The sequence below is a fragment of the Acinonyx jubatus genome, chromosome X (assembly GCF_027475565.1).
Source record: "Acinonyx jubatus isolate Ajub_Pintada_27869175 chromosome X, VMU_Ajub_asm_v1.0, whole genome shotgun sequence".
NCBI lineage: Eukaryota > Metazoa > Chordata > Mammalia > Carnivora > Felidae > Acinonyx > Acinonyx jubatus.
Window position 1 is genome coordinate 66,693,224 of NC_069389.1, and position 11,885 is coordinate 66,705,108.

Sequence of the window (11,885 nt, forward strand, 5' to 3'; positions counted from 1 at the left end):
AATGTGATACACCACATTATGAAATGAAAGGATAAGATCCTTATGATCCTTTCAGTAGATGTACAAAAATAATTTGACAAAGTACAACATCAATTCATGTTAAAAACCCTCAACAAAGTAGGGTTAGAAGGAACATACCTCAATGTAATACAGATTATATATGAAAAATCCACAGCTAATACCATAATCAGTGGGGGAGAAACTGAGGGCTTTTCCTTTATACTCAACAAAGCAGGGTTGTCCATTTTCATCACTTCTATTTAACATAGTAATGGAAGTTCTGGCCACAGCAATAAGACAACAAAAAGAAATACAAGGCATCCAAATCAGCAAGAGAGAAGTAAAATTTTCCTATTTTCATTGCACATGACATGACTGTGTGTGTGTGTCTCTCTCTCTGTAGGTGTAGGTATATATATTATATATATATATATATATATATATATATATATATATATATACACACACACACACACACACACACACACACACACACCTAGGTCTAGGTATACAACCACATATACATCATATACATATACATCATATACATATACATCATATATATATATATATATATATATATATATATATATTCAAAACCCAAAAGACTTCACCAAAAATCTACTAGAAAGATAAATATATTCAGTGTAATTGCAGTATACAAAATCAGCATTGAGAAATCTGTTGCATTTCTATACATCAATAATGTTGCACCAGAAAGAGAAAGTACAGAATGAATACCATTTATAATTGCAAAAAAACCCATTAAATACCTAGGAATAAACCTATCCAAAGTGGTGAAAGAAGTTTTCTCTGAAAACATGAAAGCAATAATGAAAGGAATGGAAGAAGGCACAAAGAAATGAAAAGACATTCCATGCTCATGGATTGGAAGAACAAATATTAAGATATCTATATTATGCGACACAATCTCCACATTTTATGCAATATCTATCATAATACCAAAAGCATTTTCACAGAGCTCATACAAACAATCCTAAAATTTGCATGGAATCATAAAAGACCCTGATAGCCAAAGCAACTTTGAAAAAGAAAATGAAAGCTGGAGGCATCAAAATTCCAGACTCAGGTTACATTACAAAGCTTTAGTAATCAAGACAGTATGGTACTGGCAAAAAACTAAACACATAGATCAATGGAACAAAATAGAAAACACATAAATGAACCAACAACTAGATGGTCAATCTTTGACAAACCGGGAAAGAATATTCAATGGGAAAAGACAATCTCTTCAACAAATGGTGCTGGGAAAATTTGACAGCAACATGCAAAAGAATGAAACTGGACCACTTTCTTATGCCATACACAAAAATAAATTTGAAATTGATTAAAGTCCTAAATGTGAGACTTGAAACCATAAAAATCCTAGAGAAGAACACAGAGAGCATCCTCTTTGACATTGGCCATAACAACTTCTTCTTACTATATATGTGCCCTGAGGCAAGGGGGAAAGAAAAAGCAAAAATAAACTATTGGGACTTCATCAAAATAAAAAGGTTCTGCACAGGGAAGGAAAAGTCAATCAATTGAATTAGAGAAGATATTTATGATAAAGGGATAATATCCACTATATATGAAGAATTTATGAAACTCCACACCACAAAAATGAATAATCCAATAAAAACTGGGAAGAAAACATGAAAACATGAACAGACTTTTTTTTTCAACGAAAACATACAGATGGCCAGCAGAGACATGAAAAGATGTTCAGTGTCACCGATCATCAGGGAAATGCAAGTAAAAACTACAATGAGACATCAACTCACATCTGTCAGATGACTAAAATCAATAATACAAGAGTTAAGATGGCAAAGGAGTATGGGTAGCCTAACCATGTATTGTCCCTTGAACACAGCTAGATAAGTGTCAAACCACTTAGCATAGGAACACTCAAGAAACCGATCTGATGACTGAGAGAGTAAAACCAAAAGAAATCTATCTGAGGACTGGGAGAGCACAACTATGCAACTAGAGGTAGAAAAATGGCCATTGTGGCAGGTAGGAGCTGCAGAGAATTTATTAGGGGGAGAAAAGATCTGCAGGAGCTACAAAGGTGAAGGAGACATGATCACAGAGAGAGGTGCAAGAGAGAGAATGAAAGTGTGTGCAGGGGATTGCACAAGAAAAACTCTTCCCCAAAATAATTGACAAGGGAAAGGAGTAGGGCTGATTACCTCAAGTTGCTATAAGCACTGGAGTGCAAATTATGAAATTTGGAGGTCTGTGCCATCACCATGGCCATCACCAAGGCCATGTCTGGTGGGCTTAAGGGTGAACTAATGGGAAGGAGGGCAGAAACTCAGGAGCAGGCAATGTGGTCTGAGGATCCCCTGGTTATAAGGGGAAAAAGAGTTCCCCTGCTTGGAGTGTATTTGGGATTGGTGGCACAGCCTCTCCAGAGACAAAAGAACCAGCAGGGACAACATGATTTCCTGATCCCTAGCATAAGAACAAAGACACCAGATGAAGGCAGTAGTAAAGTGCAGAGAAAAAGGTGCACCAAGGATTGCTGCCACCTTTTTTCTGCACTTTATCCATAAACTCCAAACAACTGTGCAGCCACACAAAAAAAATTTCTGGGAGAAACTGGCACTGGCCACAGTGCAATGAGACCTGCCCACAGATGATCAGTGTGGGTTTGCACCCCATGGATCTCTAAAATTTGGAGTTTTGAAACCTAGCCATGCATTTGAGATAAAACAGGGTAAAGTTATGAATTGGGTAGAAACCAAGGACACAAAAGACGTGATAGTATACTCTTCTGTGAAGGCTTCCTGAAGAGGGGTGACGTGTGAATGTCCCACTCTAGGGACAAGAGAAAGAGGCCATGCCATTTCTCCCTCACCCATCAGCAAAGACCAACTTTAGTTATGAAAACAGCACCATCCAGAGAGAGACAGACAGAGAGACAGAAGTAGAGCACAAGCAGGGGAGGGACAGAGAGACAGAAACAAAGACAGAGAGAGAGAGAATCTCAAGCAGGCTCCACACTGTCAACACAGAGTCTGATGTGGGGATTGAACTCACAAACCATGAGATCATAACCTGAGCCAAATTCAAAGCTGAATGCTTAACCAACTGAGCTACCCAGGTTCCCCTCAATCACTATTTCTTGACAGATTACCCTTTGCCTTTGAATTGCTTTAGCACCTTCATTGAAAATCAATTCACCATATATATTTGTGTCTGTTAAGAGATTCTCTACTCTGTTGATTTGATCTATATGTCTAACCTTATACCATTAAAGTACTATTCTTGATTACTGTATTTTTATAATAAGCCTTGATATTAGGTAGGCAGTCAAAGCTCTCTGACTTTGTTCTCTTTATTTTCAGAATTTCTTAGGTGTTACATGTCTTTGCATTTTCATATACAATTTAAATCCAGCTGGGTGATTTCTACAAAAATAGCCTTCTGATATTTTAATTGTGATCACATTGACTCTATAGATCAATTTGTGGAGAATAAATTTCCTCACAACATTAAGTTGTCTGATCCATGACCACAGATTTCTATTTCTATTTATTTAAGGTTTTCTAAATTTCTCTCAGCAATGTTTTCTTGTTATCATTATATCAGTCATGTATATCTTTCAACAAATTTTAACCTTGAGCATTTCATATTTTTAAAACTACTGAAAGCAATATTTTTTTTAATTTTTAATTGTATGTTGCTAGTATATGAAACATACCTGATTTGATTTTTGCATATTGACCATATATCCTGAACTCTTGCAAAGCTCACATAATTCTAGTAGCTTTTCTGGAGTCCTGATGAGTTCTTTACATAGACAGCCATGCATTATATTTAAAATAGTTTTAATCTCTTCTAATATTTATGTCCTTTATTTGTGTTTCTTTTCTATTACACTGGCTATGACCTCCAGGACAATATGAAATAAAAGTAGAGAGATATGACTTTTGTGTCTTGTTCTTGATTTTAGGGAGAAAATATGTATTCTTTCATAATGTAATATAATTTTAGTTGTAGATTTTTTCATGGATGACTTTATCAGGTTGAAAAAATGCCTTTCTAATTCTAGTTGCTGAGAACTTTCGTCATGAATGGGGGTTTAATTTTGTCAAATGATTTTTTCTGATCATATATCTTTTTTTTTTCTTTTTTCATCTATTAATTTGATGAATTGTATTTGATTTTCTTTTAATTTAATGCTCATTTATTTTTGAGAGACAGAGAGAGATAGAGTATCAGCGAGGGAGGAGCAGAGAGAGAGGGAGGCACAGAATCCAAAGCAGCTCCAGACTCTATGCTGTCATCACAGAGCCTGAAGCAGGGCTCAAATTTACAAATCATGAGATCATGACCGAAGTCAGATGCTTAACTGACTGAGTCACCCAGGCGCCCCTGTATTTGATTTTTTTAATTTTAACTTTTAGTATACGAACTATAGAGTGCTTCATAGTTTCAATTCTAGGGGAAACTGGATGTAACTTCATTCAGGTTTCATTCTCTTTGCTGGTTCATTTATTTGTTCATTTTCATTGCTTCTATTTTTTGCTTAAATCATTTTATTTTTTTCTTTCTTTTCTTTTTCTTTCTTGGATACAGAAAGAGAAGAAATCATTTTTTACTCTTTTAATTTATTTTTTATTCTATTTCATTTTCTTTATTTTCTTTTTTTCTAACTATATATATATATTAAATTGTTTTCTTACCATTTTTTTTCTTTTCTTACCCTTTTTTTTTCTCTATTCTATCAAGCTTCTTTCAAAAAGCAGACCAAAACACACCTAGGATCTAGATTCCTTTACTTGATTTTTTCTTTTGTTATTCATTTTTTAATTTTAACGTTATTTTATTAACTATTTTCTTCCACTAAGATGACAAAATGAAGGATTCACCCCAAAAGAAAGAACAGGAAGAAATGACCCCAGGAACTTAATAAACACAGATATAAGTAAGATGTCAAATAGAATTTAGAACCACAATCGTAATGCTAGCTGGGGTTGAAAAAAGCATAGAAAACACAAGAGAATCTCTTTCTGTGGAGATAAAAGAAATAAAATCTTGTCAGGTTGATATTAAAAATGCTATAACAGAGATGCATTCTCGAATGGATGCCATGACAGCAAGGATGGATGAAGCATGAGAGCAAATCATTGATATAGAAGATAAAATTATGGAGAATAATAAAGTAGAAAAAAGGGAATAAAAGGCAAAAGATCATGAGACTTAGAGAACTCAGTGGCTTTTAAAAAGTAATAACATCTGAATCATGTGAGTCTCAGAATATGAAGAGAGAGAAAAAGGGGCAGAAGGGTTGTGTGAGCAAACTATAGTGGAAAACTTTCTTAATCTGAGGAAATACACAGACATCAAAATCCAATAATCACAAAGAACTCCTATTGGATCCAACAAAAACCAATAATCTCCAAAGTATATTATAATCAAATACACCGAAATACACAGACAAGGAAATAATTATTAAAGCAGAAATGAAAAAAACAAAGTCCTTAACCTATAAGGGAAGACACACCAGTTTTGCAGCAGACCTATCCACAGAAACTTGGTCAGCCAGAAAGGAGAGGCAGGATATATTCATTGTGGTGAATCAGAAAAATATGCAGCCAAAAATTTTTTATCCAGCAAGACACTCGTTCAAAATAGGAGAGATAGTTTCCCAAATAAAAACAAAAGCAGTTCATTATGGGGAATAAGCTTAGAAATTCCCTGGGCTCACACAAATGGGTTAACAAGGCATAAAGAATTACAAAGACATAGGGTGCTCTTACCCAAGTTTGGGTAAACAAGATAAGACCCCTAGAGTAAAATAAGGAGGGGCCAGAGCCTCAGAATAGTGGGGGATCTAAGGCCCCCAATACAAAGGTATATAAGGTAAACAAGATTAGGTGCTCAGGGCAGAAGAGCCCTACCCCCCCTAATTTAGTACTATAGCAGAAAGCTGCTTTCATAGAAGGGAAGGACCAAGTTAGGTAAACAGGTAAATAGGGCTATAGACTGCTATGCAGCAGGTGAAGCTGCCCAGAGCAGAGATGATTAACAAAGGAAAAGGTGCCTTGTTTACCCTGAGGTCATGTGTCCTACCTGTTTCACCCCCTAGGCTAGCTAAGATAAACAGAGGTGGTGCCTCATGTCTGCTGTAAACAAACTTCTGCCCCATTGCCTGGTGCCAGGAATTTGTTTTGTATTAACTCAAACCCTTAACCCTGAATATCTTCAAGATCCCCTTTCCCTCACGTCCCCAAGTTAATGTTCACAATTTCATTGTTTCCTTGTGCACATCCATCACCATGTTTGTAAACCTTCTGATCCTAATAAAAACTGGGCAGTGACCCTTATACAGGGCTCTTGTCTTTTCCCAGACATTAGCCATCTCTCACATTTTAATCCTGCATCCCGCTCTCTTGCTAGACAGGAGAGAAATTTAGACTTAGAGTCTATGACACTTCATGACCACTAAACCAGCCCTGCAAGAAATTTTAAGAAAGAATATTTGAGTGGAGAAAAGACAAACAAAAAAAAAAGGAACAAAAGCAACAAAGACTAGGAAGAACCAAAGAACATCACCAGAAGTACAAACTCTACAGGCAATACAAGGGCACTAAATTCATATATTTCAGTACTCATTCTAAATGTAAAAGACTAAATGCTCCAATCATAAGACACAGGGTATCAGAATGGATAAGAAAACAAGACCCTATCTGCTGCTTCCAAGAGACCCATTTTAGACCTAAAGGCACCTGCAGATTGAAAGCAAGGGGATTGAGAACCATCTATCATCCTAATGAAGATCAAAAGAAAGCTGGAGTAGCCATATTTATATCATACAAACTAGATTTTAAAATAAAGGCTGTAACAAGAGATGAAGAAGGGCATTATATCATAATTAAGGGGTCTATCCACCAAGAAGATCTAACAATTGTAGACATTTATACTCCCAAAATGGGAGAACTTAAATATATAAATCAATTAATCACAAACATAAAGGAACTCATTGATAATAATACCATAATAGTAGGGAACTTCAACACCCCACTTACAACAATGGACAGATCATGTAAAAAGATCAACAAGGAAACAATGGCTTTGAATGGCACACTGGACCAGATGGACTTAATAGATATATTCAGAATATTTCATCCTAAAGCAACATAATACACATTCTTCTTGAATTCATATGGAGAATTCTCCAGAATAGATCACATAATGGGTCAAAAATCAGCACTCAACATTTACAAAACGATTGAGATCATACCCTGCATATTTTCAGACAACAATGCTATGAAACTCAAAATAAACCACAAGATTAAAAAACAATTGGAAAGACCATGATACTTGGAGATTAAATAACATCCTACTAAAGAATGAATTGGTTCAACAAGAAATTAAAGAATAAATTAAAAACTACAAAGGAAGCCAAGGAAAATGAAAACACGACAGCCCAAACACTCTTGGATGCAATAAGGGCAGTAATAATAGGGAAATATATTCAATCCAGGCCTTTCTAAAGAAGTAAGAAAGGTCTCAAATATAAAACTTAACCTAGCACCTAAAAGAGGTAGAAAAAGAAGAGCAAATAAAGCCCCAAACCAGCAGAAGACATGAAATAATAAAGATTAGAGCAGAAATCAATGATAAGAAAAAACAGTTGAACAGGTGAATGAAACCAGTAGCTGGCATATTGCAAGAATTAACAAAATTGATAAACCCTTAGATAGTTTGATAAAAAAGAAAAAGGAAAGGAACTAAATAAATAAAATCACATATATAAGGGAAATATCACAACCCACACTGCAGAAATACAAACAATAATAAGAGAATATTATGAGCAATTATACGCCAACAAATTGAGCAATCTGTAAGAAATAGAAAAAAAAAATAGAAACATTAACAAAACCGAAACAGGAAGAAATATAAAATTGGAACACATCCATAACCAGGAAAGAAATTAATCTGTAATAAAAAATCTCCCAAAAAACAAGAGATCAGGGCCAGTTATCATTCCAGGGCAATTCTACCAAACATTTAAAAAAGAGTTAACACCTATTCTTTTGAACCTGTTCCAAAATATAGAAATGGAAGGAACACTTCCAAACTCATTCTACAAGGCCAGCATTACCTTGATTCCAAGATCAAAAAGACCCCACTAAAAAAGGAGAACTACAGACCAATTTCTCTGATGAACATGAATGTAAAAATTCTCAACAAGATACTAGCAAACCAGATCTAAAAATACATTAAAAGAATTATTCACCATGGTCAAGTGGAATTTTTTCCTGGGATGCAACTCTGGTTCAATACCCACAAATCAATCAATGTGATACATCAAATGAGTAAAAGAAAGGATAAGAACAACATGATCCTTTCAATAGATGCAAATGAAAGCATTTGACAAAATACAGCATCTTTTCTTCATAAAACCATCAAGAAGTTAGGGATAGAAGGAACATACCTCAACATTATATAGGCCATATATACAACTAATATCATCTACAATGGGGGAAAAACTGAGAGCTTTACCCCTAAGGTCAGGAACATGACAAGGATGTCCACTCTCATCACTGTTATTCAACATGGTGTTCAAAGTCCTAGCCTCAGCAATCAGACAACAAATGAAATAAAGGCATCCAATCAGCAAGGGGGAAGTAAAACATTCACTCTTCACAGATGAAATGATACTCTATGAAGAAAACCCAAAAGACTCCACCAAAAAACTGCTAGAACTGATACATGAATTCATCAAAGTTGCAGGATATAAGATCAAAGTACAGAAATTGGCTGCATTTCTATATACCAATAAGGTAGCCACAGAAACTAATCAAGGAATTGACCCAATTTACAATTCCACCAAAAACCATAAAATACCTAGGAATAAACCTGATCAAAGAGCTGAAAAAACTAGACACTGAAAACTATGGAAACCTTATGAAATATATTGAAGGAGACACAGACACACACAAAAATGGAAAAGCATTCCATGCTGATAGATCAGAAGAACAAATATTGTTAAAATGTCAATACTACCGAAAGCAATCTACATATTCAATGCAATGTCTATCAAAATAACACCAGCATTCTTCACAGAGCTGGAACAAATAATTCTAAAATTTGTATGGAAGCAGAAAAGACCATGAATAGCCACAGCAATGTTGAAAAAGAAAATCAAAGCTGAAGGCATCATTCCGGACTTCTAGATGTATTACAAAGCTGTAATCATCAAGACAGTATGGTACTGGCACAACACCAGACACATAGATCAGTGGAACAGAATAGAGAACCCAGAAATGGACCCACAAACATATGGCCAGCTAATTTTTGACAAAACAGGAAAGGATATCCAATGGAAAAAAGAGTCTTTTCAGCAAATGGTGTTGGGAAAACTAAACAGTGACATGCAGAAGAATGAACTTAGACCACTTTATTACACCATACACAAAAATAAACTCAAAATGTATGAAAGACATAAATGTAAGACAGGAAGCCACCAAAATTCTAGAGGAGAAAACAGGTAACAACCTTTTTGACCTCGGTGCATCAACTTCTTACTTGACATATCTCCAGAGGAGAGGGAAACAAAAGCAAAAATGAACTATTTGGACCTCATCAAGTTAAAAAGCTTCTGCACACCGAAGAAAACAGTCATCAAAACTAAAAAGCAAGCGACCAAACAGAAGAAGATACTCACAAATGATATATCAGATAAAGGGTTAGTATCCAAAATCCATAAAGAACTTATCAAACTCAACACTCAAAAAACAAATGATCCAGTGAAGAAATGGGCAAAAGACATGAATAGACACTTCTCCAAAGAAGACATACAGATGGCTAACAGACACATGAAAACAGGCTCAACATCACTTATCATCAAGGAAATACAAATCAAAACTACAGTGAGATACCACATCATGTCAAAATGGCTAAAATTAACAACTCAGGCAACCACAGATATCGGCAAAGATGTGGGAAAGAGGAAGCCTTTTACACTGCTAGTGCAAATGCAAAGCGGTGCAGCCACTTTGGAAAGCAGGATGGTGGTTCCTTAAAAAATTAAAAATATGGGGCACCTGGGGGGCTCAGTTGGTTAAGCGTTTGACTTTGGATCAGTTCACGATCTCGTGGTTCAGGGGTTTGAGCCCCACATCAGGCTCTGTGCTGGCAGCTGAGCCTGAATCATGCTTCAGATTCTGTATCTCCCTCTATCTCTGTCCCTCCCTTGCACATGCTCTGTCTCTCAAAGATACATAAATATTAAAAAAAAATTTTAAAAGAACTACTTTATGAGCCAGCAATTGCATTATTAGCTATTTATTCAAAGGATACAAAAATGCTGATTCAAAGGGGCACATGCACTGCGATGGTTATAGTAGCACTATCAACAATAGCCAAAGTATGGAAAGAGCCCAAATGTCCATCAACTGATGAATGGTGAAATAGGAAATGATAGAGATATACGCTGGAATCTTACTTAGTGATTAAAAGGATGAAATATTGCCATTTACAATATGGATGGAACTAGAGTATCTTATGCTAAATGAAATAAGTCAGTCAGAAAAGACAAATTAAAATACAAATATCATATGATTTCACTCATATGTGGGATTTAAGAAACAAAACAGATGAATATAGAGAAGGGAAGCAAAAATAAGATAAAAACAAAGAGTGAAGCAAGCCATAAGAGACTTAAATACAGAATACCAACTGAGGGCTGCTGGTGGGGTTTGGGTGGGGGAATGGGTTAAATGGGTGATGGACATTAAAGAGGGCACTTGTTGGGATGAACACTAGGTGTTATATGTAAGTTAATGAATCACTAAATTTTATTCCTGAAATCATTATTATACTCTATATTAACTAAGTTGGATTTAAATTTTAAAAATTTTAAAAAAAGATTTCACATATTAGTGATACCATGTAGTACATGTCTTTCCCTGTCTGGCGTATCTTGTTTAGTATGTGCTCAATATCCATTTACATGGTTGCAAATTAAATACACCCTTCTTTTCCATGGCAGAATAGTATTCTGTTGTGTATATGCATCACATCTTTTTTATTCCTTTATTCAGTGGATTGTTTACATATCTTGGTATTATGAATAATGCTGTAATAACCATAGGAGTGCAGGTATCTTGTCCAAATTCTGTTTTCATTTCCTTTTTATATATACCCAGAAGTGAAATTGCTGGATTTTATGTTGGAACTCTTTATTTTTTTGAGAAATTTTCATATTGTTTTCAATAGAGTTTGAAGAAATTTACACTGCCACCAACAGTGTATAAGTGTTCACTTTGCACCACATCCTCACAAGCACTTGTTTCTAATCTTCTTGATTATATTTATTCAAACAGGCATTAAGTAGGTAATAACTCACTGGTTTTGATTTACATTTTGCTGATGATTAATGATATTAAGCAACTTCTCATGTGTTGAACATTTTGAGATCCTCTTTGGAAATTTCTATTTAGTTCTGCCTATTTTATTTTATTTTATTTTATTTTAATATGGAACACTTCACGAATTTCCGTGTCATCCTTGCGCAGGGGCCATGCTAATCTTCTCTGTATCGTTCCAATTTTATATATGTGCTGCCAAAGCGAGCACAGTTCTGCCCGTTTTAAAAAGAAATGAAGTATTGACATGTGTTATAACATGGATGAACCTAAAAAAATATGCTGAAACCATACAAAAATGTTCAAGATGTATGACAACCTTTAAATAAAATTCTAGAAATAGAAATTAATTTATAATGATAGAAAGCAAGTCACTGGTTGTCTGGGAAATGAGGGAAAAGAGAAGAGACAGATTAAAAAATAACAAGAGCAAACTGTTCAGAGTGATCAATAAGTTCAGTGTCTTGATAGAGGCAATGGCTTAATTTACCTCAA

General features: G+C 35.1%; 1 non-coding gene across 1 annotated transcript; it reads right to left on the minus strand.

Annotated features, from left to right (window-relative positions):
* Positions 1-11,495: 11,495 nt before the first annotated feature.
* On the minus strand, positions 11,496-11,601 carry LOC113597511 (U6 spliceosomal RNA). Its single transcript, XR_003418278.1, has one exon. It is a non-coding gene; the product is annotated as a U6 spliceosomal RNA (small nuclear RNA).
* Between the last annotated feature and the right edge of the window lie 284 nt (positions 11,602-11,885).